Raw genomic sequence first — 14,189 nt, forward strand, 5'->3', positions numbered from 1 at the left:
TCGTCTCGTTCAACCTTGAAACAATGGTTTTTAACCATTTAAAAAATCTGAAAAATTCAGAAAAAAATCAGAATTGATTCCTATTAAAAAATGAACCTAAAAAAATATATATAATTTTAAAAAAAAAATCATAATACACATATCAAAATAAATAAATTAAATATTTACATTGATACGTTGTTTCATTTTCATTGCACAAGTGCACTAAACTTTTTTTCCAAATACAATATTTAAAAAGGACCAAACTTACCATCAAAAATATCAATTAAAACATTAATTTCAATTCGATAAAAATCGGTATTATAAAAATTGGATCGACCCGTATTGAAATTGGTTTTTATTCGATCTCAATATGATTCAAATAAGTTTCAATTAATTTTCATCATATTATAAGTATGATTTGACATATAAAATACAAAGAAGCAACATTCAAAAAAATAAAATACAAAGAAACTTCACAATTATGTAACACAATTGACCTACTTTCTCACATTTTATCGGATAGGGACACGATTGATCCATATGCCATTCGTTAGGTTACTGCATCAAATTTTTATCGGATCTAATTTTTATTGGAACCCAAATCTTTAATCCATGTATGAAGTTATCTAATACGCGCAAATTTGAATTTGGATCCATTGACAGCCAAACTATTTTCAAAACCCAAATCTTCAATCGAGATCTGAAATTATCGAATTTAAATGGATCGGATTTTGGACCCATTGATTGCCTTACTATTGAGGGGATCATAGTAATTTATGATCCTAAGTATCCAATTACATCAGTAATTAGCAATTGAGAAGCATCCTATATTTGCGATTTAGGAAAATGGCCCACAATTTAACGGTGTTGATTCAATGTGCATTATTGTTCCATCACTAATTTCAAAAATATTCGGTAAAACTCAGTTAACGCGGACGAAATTTTGATATTTACATATCAAAATAATATATATATCAAAATAAATAAATTAAATATTTACATTGTTACGTTGTTTCATTTTCATTGCATAAATGCACTAAACTTGTAAATTCACCTTTCACTTCGATTTCTTCTTGAATCGGATAATTTTTTTTTCAAAACCTTGATTTTTGTTCTTCACTTGATGGAGAAGATGAAGTTTGATGGAGAAGATGAAGAAATAATGGAGAACATTGATTTGGGGGTGAAATAATTGAAGAGAAAGGTAAAACTCGGTTAATTCGGACGAGATTTTGAAAATCTCGTCCGAGTCAACTCGTTTGTCTCGCGAGTTAATGAAAAAACTGCATTTTCTCGGTTATTTCGTTCGTCTCGGACGAGTTTTGCTAAAATATCGTCCGAGATGACTCGCATAACTCACGAGACGCGGTCGTCTCATAACTCATTGTGAGTTGGTCTCGTTCACCGCTGATACCGAGTTAACTCGGGCGATACGTCTCGGTCTCGGACGAGTTTTAAAACCATGCTTGAAAATGGTTTTTTCTTACTTCCTAAATCCTTTTCAATAGGAATGGAGTCTCCGTAACTTGATTGAGATATCAAATATCTAATTTTTTGAATGAAAACGATGAGTTCAAACAATTAGAGTATTCAATTGCGAGAAATGAGATTAGGAAATTTAAGAAATAAAAAGTTTACTAAAGAGACTATTAAGTGACCATCAAAAACTTAAGAATTATTTAGAAAGAAGTCCTTCCACGAGGATCCCTTACATAATTTTACCTATAAAGAAGCGTGCAAAACTTGCTTGGTTAAAGTGGCTTTGAAAAAACGTCTAAAAGTTTCCGTGATTTTGCAGATCAAACGGTTTGGGTGGTTAGGTTCTGCGGGTTGGACTCCAAAAGCGCAAAAGGTGCTTTTAGAACCCCATGATAGTAATCTCTTTGATAAATTTTCACTTTAGAACCTTCGCTTGGTGGGTGAAGTATGGGATCCACTCTTTCAGTTAAAGGTAAGATAATATTTGATTCACCTTTCTTTCTATTTAAGGAGAGAGTTGAGAGTTAAGAGTATGCCCACCCCCACCCCCACCCCGCATTACCTTTTATCATCATTCTTTCTTCTCTGAGTGTTATTTGCATTATCTTACACGCATTCCTCTTGATCACACACAACTGCATGTTATGTACTCCACTCCAGTAGCCCCATCAGACGTCTATGATCTTTCTTTTTTTTTTTTTTTTTTTTTAATTCCACGTGGCACATTATTTAGTTTCATTGATCCAAGATTATTATCACCCTAGCTTGATTTCGAGGTGTAAATATTGACCCAGAGTAAGTAAACGTTCATTGATTAGGAAACACTAAAAGAAAAGAAAAAAAATAAAAAAAAATAAAAAAAATGTGCCACGTGGCATGTAAAGAATATGGGGAGTGGGATTGCTACACAACTCCGGATCATAACATCTGCTCATTTACTATCGTCATTTGATGGGGACCAATTCGTATGCTTCAAACAGAATCTCCATAGATTATAGTTCATTCAAGTTTGTTTCTTAGTAAATTTACGCTTCAAAACAGAATCTCTTCATTCAAGTTTGTTTGTTTGTTTGTTTGTTAGTAAATAAATTAAAGGGTAATTAAGACATGCCCCTTCAAATTTTGATAACTATTTTAAGGCCAATGTTTTCAAATTGATGAGGTAGTTTTTTCTTAGGTCTATCAAAGAAAATGACTTAAATACCCTCATTTAAAAAAAAAATTTAATTAATTTTTTTTCAAATCAAAATTTAGTGGTTGTTCATTCTCAAATGTTGTTTTTTCTTGAGCTTTTGAAGGTTGAAGAAAGTGATAGAATCTTAAAACTCAAGATGAGACAAAAAATATTACAGTTGAAAATAATAAGATTTTGTTATAAAAAAAAATGGAGATTTTTGTTTTGAAAAATGTTGAATTTACTTTCTTCAACATTACAGAGATGTGTGGCAGTGTGTAGAAAATCATTGATCTTTTAAATTGTTTGAGAAAAAAAAAATCTATATTTCTCTAGACATTGCCACATAGAGCGGAAGGAAGTTAGTTTAGATTGACTCTTTCTTTTCTTTTTCTTTTCTTCTTTTGAAATAAAGATATTTAGATAATTTTCTATTAGTTTGTCAGACGAGACCAAGGTCCAGGAGCATGAAATATGTGTGTGTGACCCAATCAGAAAAAAAAAAGGTCCTCACATTCTTTCATAAGCGTACCCGTGCGCATCCTTACATGCCGTAAGTTTCGAAACATAGTGGTACTTCAATTAATTTACCATAACGGGGAGGAGGGAGGAGAGAGGGGTATGTCTAAATACCCCTAAATTAAAGGGATTTTACTTACTTTGTTCACTTAAAAATTTCCAATTTTTTTTCGTTCAGTCTCTTTCGAGCGTTTAATGTAGCCAATGGCACACCCCCTCCATGCTCTCTTCTCCTATAAAAATATCAATCCTTTGGTCACTATAGACATTCAAGACTCTCTCTCTTAAACATAAACAAGAACTTTGACTCACTATGTCTGTGAGAGAGACCATGAAAATAGCTGAATTCTTCTTCTTCTTCTCTAGTGTTTTATTAGTGTTTTTTCTGTTATTTAGTGATGCAGCCCTGAGAAAGCTCTTATCACACACCTTCCTGGTTATAATGGCATTCTTCCTTCCAAACACTACTCTGGGTATTGTATTTTTTTTTTTTTTTATTTATTTTATTAAAAACGATTTTAAATTATTTAGTTGAATAAAAAAATGGGTTATTGTGATTTGGGTTTTGAAGGTATGTTGACATAAATGAGAATGATGGGAAAAATCTCTTCTACTATTTCATTGTTTCTGAAAGAAACCCATCTGAGGACCCTGTTGTTCTTTGGCTTAATGGTGGCCCAGGCTGCTCTAGCTTCGACGGATTTGTATATGAGCATGGTATTGACTTGAAATTCTTGTTTGGGTATCTGTTCTTTCTAGTAATAATTATTCAAATTTTCTGTTTAATTTTATTCAATCTGTTTGATATATAAAGGATGAGAACATGTGGACATGAAAAATTGAAATTGACTCTCTCTCTCTTATCTTCACTTTTTTGTTCTTGTTTTGATAATTTAGTAATCAAATTTTGTTTGATAGCATAGAATTGTTTATATTCCATTTCTTAGAAGTTGGATTTAGGTTCCATATGGTCGATGAAGTCACTGATTGAGGAGTAAAAAATAGTCTCTATGATGGGATTAAGTTATAGATGACAATCATTATGATTTCTCAGAACTGGAATATGAAACTTAGAGATCAACATTTTCTAACATTGCTAGTGTTCTTGTTTTTATGGGAATGGATCTTTTTACAATTTCTTGTGATACATGTCCTGAATTTAGTGGGGCTCTACTCTTTTAAGGAAAGCATAATTGTACCAAAATTAGGGTCATAGGTGCAGTTTTGGTATTTTGGGTTTCAGGGATGGTTTAAAATCTTGTTTCGTTTCAGAATGTATCAGCTGAGATTCTTGATTTTTCATCATTCCAAAATGATATAACCATGGAATCAAATTTTATTGTTATGAGAGAGAGAGAGAGAGTGAGTGTGTGTGTGTCTTCGAGGTCAGTTCCTCTTCACTCTTTCCCTTCTTCTTCTCATTTCCTCAATCTTCCTTTTCTTCTTGTCTCATCTCTTTTATCTCTAAGTTTTCAATTTCCCAAGATACCAGGGACCCATTTTTCAAAAGATCGTGTGATTTAGGGACGCAGCCTCCATGTTTCAGCAAAAAATTTAGAAATCTCAATATTTTCAAATTGATGACACACTCGTTGACCCCGAGTTGCCTCTAAAAGACTCATTTTTTAATATATTGAATGTCAATGTCTTTATATGTTTCAGTCTTTTGGTAATGTCTCAGAAATATTTCTTATCTTTTTTGTTTTTTGAGAAAACCGAAACATCGAAACGAAACGAGATTTTAAATAATTAACTTTTTTTTTCTGAATCACTCCTATCTCATCCATGAAGGTGGGCACTTGTCGAAATATGTTGAACTTCTTGGTGTGTCCTGGGCATGTTCTTTATTTTTAACGCTTTTGTTGTTTCATCTCGGGTCTTAAGCTCACACTTTATCGGAGGTGGGCACTTGTTGAAACATGTAGAACTTCTTCGTGTGTCCTGTGCATGTTATTTATTTTTAACGCCTTTGTTGTTTCATCTCGGGTCTTAAGCTCACACTTTATCGGAGGTGGGCACTTGTTGAAACATGTAGAACTTCTTCGTGTGTCCTGTGCATGTTATTTATTTTTATCACTTTTATTGTTTCATCTTGGGTCTTAAGCTCACACTTTATCGCGATGTCTGCTGCATTTTGCAGGCCCATTCAATTTTGAAGTGGGGAAGACTCCTGGAAGCCTGCCCCAATTACATCTAAATAAATACAGCTGGTCCAAGGTTGAAATACTTTGTAACCTCTAAGAATTTTTTTATTTTTATGTTGTACCCATGAAATTATTGTTGGTTAAGTTGCTCAACAACCATTATATCTAATAAGATATGACATGATATGCAAGAAAGTGGATCCATAATTTTGGATAAATTGTTGTTCTCTTATGCCTGCTATTTCCATTCAGGTTTCCAACATTATCTATTTGGATTCTCCTGCTGGTGTTGGATTGTCTTACTCTGAAAATCAAGATGACTACAGTACCGGAGACCTGCAAACTGCCTCTGATACCCATAAATTTCTCCTTAAGGTATTTAAAAAAAATAAATGAATCTGAACATTTCTAGCAATGTTGAAGTTAGAGAGATTAGCAATTTTTATGATTATCTCAAAGTGTTTCGGAATATCTTGAAATGTTTTGGAATGTAATGGTCAAGATATTCTTGGTTTTTCTCGTAGCCAAACATTGCCTCTGGACGAGATCTTAAGCCTTGGTATAGAAAATGTTGAAAATTGGAATGTTTAACTGATAACCATACTCGTTATTTCTATTCATGTCCTTGAATTTTGAGATTTGTGAGCCGAGGAAGGTTCAAACCTAGATGCATACCCATACTCAATACTTTTTTGTCAACCTTGTAACAAAACAAGTATCCGACCTGATTTTGAATCTGTTTATCTAAATTATTGTTGTGCACGCAGTGGTTTGAACAATATCCGGAGTTTCTTTCTAACCCGTTTTATATATCCGGGGAGTCCTATGCTGGAGTGTATGTGCCGACTCTTGCTTTCGAAGTTGCAAAAGGTACAATTATGTACTGATTTGGGGATGTACATGTTTTAGAATTATAGCCATAAACCATGTGCTAACTTGACCATTTTTCAGGAATTGATGCTGGTTTAAAGCCTACTCTCAACTTCAAGGTCTGGCTCTTTGGTCTTTGCATATCTACATATAGAATTGTGATGTTAATGATATTCGCTTGAATTCAAATTTTGATACAGGGCTACATGGTGGGAAATGGGGTTACTGATAACGAATTTGACGGTAATGCACTTGTACCATTTGCACATGGAATGAGCTTGATCTCAGATCAACTGTTTCAGGTGGGTGTAGTCCTTCATATCTCTTTGTTGGATTATGGTTTTCTCATTTCGGACATATCATTAGACATGTCCTTCTGAACCAAGATCCTAGAGGAATTTAAGGAAGTTTTCTTTGAGGATATTTTTTAGATAGGATTCCTTAATTGCCTGAGGGTTTCTAGGAGTTCTTATTTATTTTTCTCTTTTGTCTCCTAAGGGGGCTCGGCATTTGGTTTCTTTGAATTTTTTGGGGTGTTGTTCTTTGGTACATAGTGATCAAGTCGGGATTCGGGACAAATTCGACCAGGAAAAAAATTGGCAAAATTTAGAAAAAATAGGGGAAATTTTGGGAATAAAATAAAAATATATTGTTACTTAATAGAATATTAAACAAAATTACAAAATTTCTTATTAAATATAATATAAAATATATTATCAAAGCTTAGTTTGTGAATAAGCCGGGATTAAATCGCCACTTGGAAGAAGTTTGAATTAATCATTACTTTTTCAAAATATCTGGGAATTTTGTCACTATGCTTTGGTAGGTCTCGTTGAACTCCTTTTGAGCAAGCCTTTTTCTTTATATCTCTTCATGCAAATATGAATTTGTTTACTATCAATTTTTCTTACAGGAGGTTAATACTGCTTGTCAAGGAACATACTGGATTCCTGTCAATAAAAACTGCGAAAATTCGCTTGATAAAGTCGATAATGTAAGTTGACTGTACAGTTACAATCATCAATCCTTTTCGAGTTTCAATTTTTTTATTTGGAATTTGGGATCTTTTGTTCTACTTAATTTCATATTTAATATATTAGTTTTTATTTACTTTGTAGTTCTATCCCTCTGCTTTCTTTGTATTCCCTTCCATCATTTCTTAAGTCCCATAGGTTTGATCCTCTAGAATCTGACCCATTTTCTCATCGAGTGAAGGGTACGAAATAAATCAGATTGATTTTTTGATCAAAAGTACTATGTGAAATCTTTGGGGTTTTTCATCTTCCTCTATTCCATAGGTACAACTTTGAATTCATATTTCGAAAGAAAATTAACTTCTTTTTTTGTCGTTTTGAAATTATTTTCTACTTGCAGGACATTAGTGGTCTAAACATCTATGACATCCTTGAACCCTGCTATCACAGCCCAAAAGCCAGAGAGATTGCGGCTTCTAACATCAGATTACCATCTAGTTTCAAACAGATTGGTGATACTGATAGGCCTCTTTCTGTCAGGAAAAGGATGTTTGGCCGTGCTTGGCCTCTTAGAGCTCCTGTAAGAGATGGGATTGTTCCAACATGGCCAGAACTAATGAATAGTGAAAGTGTTCCATGCACTGTAAGTTGACCAAAATCAATTTCATTCCATCCTTTGTTTTTAGTGGATGTCTCGTAGTAGCTTGCACTGCTTGAATATGATCTTGTTCTCTCTCTCTCTCTGGAAGCGTTCAGAAGCCCTAAAGAAAGCCAAACATTTTTCAAAATATGGATTATAAGTCTCGGAATGGGCTGATTTTTTTTTTTTTTGATGGTGAGGAGATCATCCACACAAAAAATCAGCTCATTCTAAAACTTCTGACCCCATCAAAAGTGGTTTACAAATAATTGACCGGTTCACGATTCATCAAGTTATAAACTGTGGTTAGAAGTTTTTTTGTGAGGATGATCTCCTCACCATAGAGATCATCCTCACAAAAAATCAGTCCATTCCGAAACTTTTAACTCATATTTTGAAAAATGTTTAGCTCTCTTTAGGGCCTCCGAAGGCTCCCCATATATATATGTATGTATAACAAAAAGTAAAAGAACACAAACCAATTAGGTTCAGGGGACCTACAAAGGAAATGCAAGAACACTTCAGCCTCCCTCTTTTACATCATATGTATAAGGCAGATGATACACTACAAAGGGTCCGATGATTACACTTGTTTCTGTTGTTGCAAAAATTAGGCAGTTGAAGTTTCTCAGTGGAACACAAAGTCCAATCTTCAAAAGAGTAGAGTGTTTGCAATTGGCGACATACTCTAGATGGGTGTTCTTGCAGTACCTTTTGGATGCCAGCCTTCCTTTTTTCAGCATCCTACCTTGGTCTTCCATTAGGGATGGCATATAAAAGCAAGGCGATCAAAATTCATCAAGAACATCTCAGTTAGTATCTCATTATACTTTCTATCATTATTTTTGTTGCCGAATAGCGTGGTAAGGAGTTTAGTAAAGATGTTTTGGGACTTTCTTTGGCACTAGGTATTATAGCTGCACTCCAAAGAACAAAGGAGGGCTAGGGATTAGGAATCCAAAATGGATGAATGTAGCTCTTTCAGTTGAGTGGTTGTGGAGGTTTCAGGTGGATGAATAAAGCTCTATTCCGCATATTCCAACTACCCTATCTCAATTGTTAGCCGCATCTTCCTCCACACCATTATTTCCTACACAACTTTCTCACAGTGATCTATGTCTTGGAAAAGACACCTCTCTCTCTCACGAATGCAAAACAATTTATGTGAAGGTGTTTGAAAGTGACTGATTCCTTGAATATATATATAGGGGACGGTTCGAGGGACGTGTTAGAAAACATATGAGAAGCCCATGTTTCTCATGTGTTAGATATTGAGAAAAGAACAGCTGAGAAGCGTTCTCACGTCAATTCAGAATTTAAGTTTTAGAATTTTTGAAAAAACTCCCACATTTTACTTTTTTTTTAAACAAACTCACTGTTTGTATTAACATTATCTCTCTCTCTCGACAGAGAACCCAACCCTTCATCTTGACAGAACAACTAAAAACCATCTCTCTCTCTCTCTCTCTCTCTCTCTCTCTCTCTCTCTCTCGAGTTTCGACAGAAAACCCAAAGAGGGGCTGTGTGGGATAGCCATGGAGGAGACAAATTTCTTATAAATTTTCACAAAGTAAATCATAAGGATGAACCATGACATCTCTTCTAAAGAGGGGCTGTGTGGGATAGCCATGGAGGAGACAAATTTCTTATAAATTTTCATGAAGTAAATCATAAGGATGAACCGTGACATCTCTTCTAAAGAGGGGCTGTGTGGGATAGCCATGGAGGCATTTTTTTCCATCAAGTGCTCTCCCAAAGGATCGTCTTCCTCTTAAGGATGAACTCTAAACATACAATGCGTTTCTCATAAATTTGTAACAGATTTGATGCTACCTTTGGTTCATAGTACATCACGTATTTGATTTGTTATATTGGAAATAAAGATTTAAAAAGTAGTTCAACTATGTCAAAATTCAGTGAATGAGTAGGTTTTTAAGGAGGGTTTTCTAGGCTGTCAATGGTTCAGATCAGTCCCAAAATCCAATCCATCCTGATCTAATAACTCAGGATCCAGATCAAGGATTTGGGTTTCCAAAAAGTTCCCCATTTGATAGCTAATCAAACTGAATTTGGATAAAAAATATTTGTATGTACAGGACAAAGCTTTGGAGAAGAGAGAAAAAAAATGAGAGAGTAAACGTGATGTTTCGTTTTTAAATTTTATTTTTATTTCTTTTAAATAAAAACTTTTAGAGGGATGAAGACCGAATTATACTGAAATATGCAGTCACATCGTTTTTAACTGTGTTTTTTGGTCTGTCCCGTGAACCACCCCCATATATATATATATATAGATAGATTTTTCCAGATAGAGTTAAACAATGTGGCTTAATATCCTATTATTAAACTTTAACCTATCGCTAAATGTTAAAAACTGGAAAAAATTGCTGAGTATCCCCCTAGATTTTTCAAATGTCCAGTTTTATTAATAAATCGTGACTTGGTAGGATGATGAAATTGCAACTTCATGGCTGAACAATGAAGCAGTGAGGAAAGCACTTCATGCCAAACAGGTGCAGTGAATATTTATTTAATCTTCATTTTCTTCTCTTTGATTCAAATGGTGCCTTCTAATTCTCTCTTTGCATATCTATCTAAAATTAGGAAAATCTTACTTGGGAGCTATGTACGGGCAAAATTAGGTATTTTCATAATGCTGGAAGCATGATTACTTATCACAAGAACCTAACTTCCCGAGGATATCGAGCACTTATATACAGGTACCCTCCCCAATTATAATTAGTATTCCCTTCTTTTTTATCCAAGTTAGGTATTTTTTTTTTTTTGTATTTTTTGTCGTGTTGACATATCAAAATTGATTTGTATATATACATCCTGGAACTTGAGGCAAACTCGTTTTTTTTTCTTTTTTATAATAGACTTTGAAATATAATGGTGTTTCCAGTCCTTCATAAACGAGTTTCTTAAGTGGTTTGATAATCTTCCCTATTCTAAATTACTAATAATTATTTAAGTTATTGCACTTGCTGATGAACACGTAGAAGCGAATTATTTTGTTAAATTAGCCACCACTTCAATAATGAAGTGATTTCTTCCATTACAATTTTTTTTTTTTTTTACTAAAATAATCAGAAGGTTTAAATCTTGACAGAACCCTAGAACAATCATGATTTCGATGGGAAGCAAACTGTAAAAGGTAGCTTAGAATGAGTTTAGCATCATTTCTCTAAGTAATAATCGGTGATATATGATGATTGATTGGAAAATAATGCTTGGTCAAGACGATTCGTATTGAAATAAGTGTTTCTATGTATAGAAGCAACATAATTAGGGGTTGTTGTGCAAGCTGATGAACACATAATAGCGAATGATTTTATTCAATAAGTGATCTCTTCGTTAATGAAGCTTGTCACTTCCATTAAAAAAGATACAATTTTTTTATTCTCACAAAAAGGTTACGTCAATAATGAACCGACCGCTTCTATAGTTTAACTAGTGACCACATGATAAGGACATTAATCTTATTTCATGTAGTCCATCAAGGTTTAGATCTAACACTATTGATGGAGAAGAAAAAGAACTTAAAGATAAGGAGAAAATGACACCCAGAGTTTTGGGGAGAAAGTTAAAAAGTGATAAAAAGGATGTAAAAGGTTGTTTTTAGAGAAGATGGGCAGAAAAGCTGACAAATTTAGTGCCAAGAATATTGGAAAAAACTTTGAAGTGCCCATCCCACTTCAAAATTTCAGTAGAACCCTCTCCTTGGGATTACACATGGTATCTCCAAGGAGGTATCCCAAATATTAATCAATACATAGGGACGTGAAATAAACACAGAAAGCCAAGTGCCATTCCACTTCAAAGTCAGACTCCAAGAATATTAGGGATCAGAAGAAAAGAAGGTTATAACTCCCAAGGTGAAAAGTTACTTTTATAAGGGTATTTATTTCTTTCTACTAGAGAGGTGTTAAACCCTTATTTCTAATAGATGGGGTTCAATATGCTCATTAATGATTTTGAGAAGGACAAAACACTAAAAAAAACCCTCAAAACAAAAGCTTGGGATGAATCTTAACATGAATCTTGATTATTTTTTCTCTACGGTTTCACTTAATACCTCCTCTAAGACATTCTCTTGTTTTCTTAACTGTTAGTGGTGATCATGATATGTGTGTGCCATATACGGGAAGTGAAGCATGGACTAGATCACTTGGATATAAAATTGTGGATGAATGGAGGCCTTGGTATTCCGGTGGACAAGTTGCCGGGTAAGGAATACCTTTTTTCTCTTTGTTAATCTTTGATGTTTATTATTCATTTGTTAAGTAGGAAGAAAGTCGTGAACAAATCATAAGAACCTTTTTTTTAGTGCACACAAACTGTTTCTGATCACAGTTTTTGATTATTTGATCCATTGCAGGTACATACAAGGCTATGAGAACCACCTCACCTTTCTCACCGTTAAGGTACAAAGAAATTTCCCATTTAATTTATCAGTTGTTTGGTGGTATACATTTTATTAAGAGAAGGGACAAATCAGATACCCTAGAGGTCGAGACGCCCTTCAAAGGACCAATGCAACAAGGACGAAGTGTCTACTGTCCTTGTCTTATGATGAGGTCCCTTCAAAAAATTACACTTAGGGTCTGTATGATTGTAGTGAGTACATTTTCAAGGGAATATGAATTCCCTTGGTGAAATGGTCATAGGAAAATAAATTTCACCATTTGATTGCACCTTGAAATTGTCACAAAGATAGTTGAATTTTAGTTTTCGCAGTGGAGGTGATTGTGAGATAATACCACTTGATGGTGGGAAAATCATTTTCCCGTGCAATGGGAAACCATTTTTCCTACTTTGGGCAGGTAAAATGTGCAGTCATATGCCTGGAAGTCGCATTTTCCAGGGGAAATCATTTTATTTCCCGTTTTTCACGAGCAATCATATAGGCCCTTAATTTAGAGAGCTTCCATTGCCACACCAACTTTTACTAACAGCACCCTAAGCTGTGTGTTAATTCTTTTCTGATTTACATATGAACTGGGATGCTGTTAGAAAAGGTTGGTGTGGCGATAGAATCCCTCTTAATTTATCGTCTGTTGATCTTTATTAAGCCTAGAATATTGTAATCCTACCTTTGTTTTTCTTGCGGTTGTATGTACATTAACATGCCATATCTTTTGAAGTTGTGGTACAATCACCAGCTTAGGTGATGATCTAAAACCTTAATATAGTCAGAAAGCTTGATGTCATCCCTTGAAAATGTCTTATTGCACACACACACAAAACAAACAAACAAAAATGCCGAAATCTAAATACTAGAAGTCACCTATCAAGCCAAGTGTTTGCTTGTAGTTCCACCACATGATCTTATAGGATTAGTGGTCCGAAATACAGTTCCACGAGAAATTTCAAGAAAAGCTTATTGTGACTGTTTGCTCGGTTGGTTCTATCTTTTTCTTTCTGCTTTTGCATTGGAACTCCAAAGAGCATAAATAAATTGTCTTTTTGTTATTGGAATGACTTTCATCTCTTGGTTGTGATTATAATTTATTTCTCTTGATGCAGGGTTCTGGACATACTGTCCCTGAATACAAACCTCAAGAGGCTTTGACATTTTATACGAACTGGTTGGCGGGTGAAAAAATATGAGAGAAATTTGAAAATATATGTTATTGATCTGAATTCTGGTAGTAGTGTTATCAATATATTTCATTCCATTTTCATATGTTTCTGGATGGATGGCTATGGAGTAAATCTTCTATCTTCATAAAATACTAAATAAAAAATATTGATTTTGGGAGAATCTTTCTACTCTGTACAATTTTTTGGTATTTGATTCTTTTTCTATTTTTTGGTGTTTTTTTTATCTTGGATATTGCAGGATCCCCCTCCCACACACACACACACACACACACTTACTTTTGGAATAGGATGGTCCCTAAAGTTGTATCCTCAACCCCACACAAGTTTCCCAACATGCAATAGGGTAAGTCCCCCACCCCCACCAAGGGGCTGTTGTGGTGGGTGTCAGTAGGTGGGTTGGTGGGTATTGATATTTATCGATAGGGACTATGTTACCTTTTTATTCTACAGAATGAATTAATATACTTTTGTGCTAGTGCAAGTTTGACCAATATGCATTTTGTAGTATAAGATTTTCAGCAGACAAGAGAAGAATGGAGAAAACATAGGAGGAATCAAAGTGACTCCAACCCTAACCATTGGCACTTACATAAAATGATAGTATACATGTACCCCTACTACAAATAATTATCACTACTAACACTCCCCTTCAATATGGAGAGAATACATCTTATAATCCCAACTTGTGAAGAATATAATTCACTTTACTACGACCCAGATCAGCTAGTTGATCTTAAGACTTCACATGCTTAGTAATAATTTTCCCACTCATCAATTTGTCATGAGTAAGGAGGTAATCT

General features: G+C 34.3%; 1 pseudogene across 1 annotated transcript; it reads left to right on the forward strand.

The window, feature by feature from the left end:
• Positions 1 to 3,499: 3,499 nt before the first annotated feature.
• LOC147382502 (serine carboxypeptidase 1-like) lies at positions 3,500 to 13,549 on the forward strand (annotated as a pseudogene). Its single transcript, XR_015173239.1, has 13 exons — positions 3,500 to 3,627; positions 3,726 to 3,871; positions 5,295 to 5,371; positions 5,551 to 5,673; positions 6,066 to 6,168; positions 6,250 to 6,287; positions 6,369 to 6,470; positions 7,082 to 7,162; positions 7,543 to 7,785; positions 10,230 to 10,502; positions 11,898 to 12,011; positions 12,164 to 12,209; positions 13,312 to 13,549. The product of XR_015173239.1 is annotated as a serine carboxypeptidase 1-like (transcript).
• The last annotated feature ends 640 nt before the right edge of the window (positions 13,550 to 14,189 follow it).

The sequence above is a fragment of the Akebia trifoliata genome, chromosome 16, assembly GCF_017979445.1.
Source record: "Akebia trifoliata isolate Shusen 1 chromosome 16, ASM1797944v1, whole genome shotgun sequence".
In the NCBI taxonomy this organism is placed as follows: domain Eukaryota; kingdom Viridiplantae; phylum Streptophyta; class Magnoliopsida; order Ranunculales; family Lardizabalaceae; genus Akebia; species Akebia trifoliata.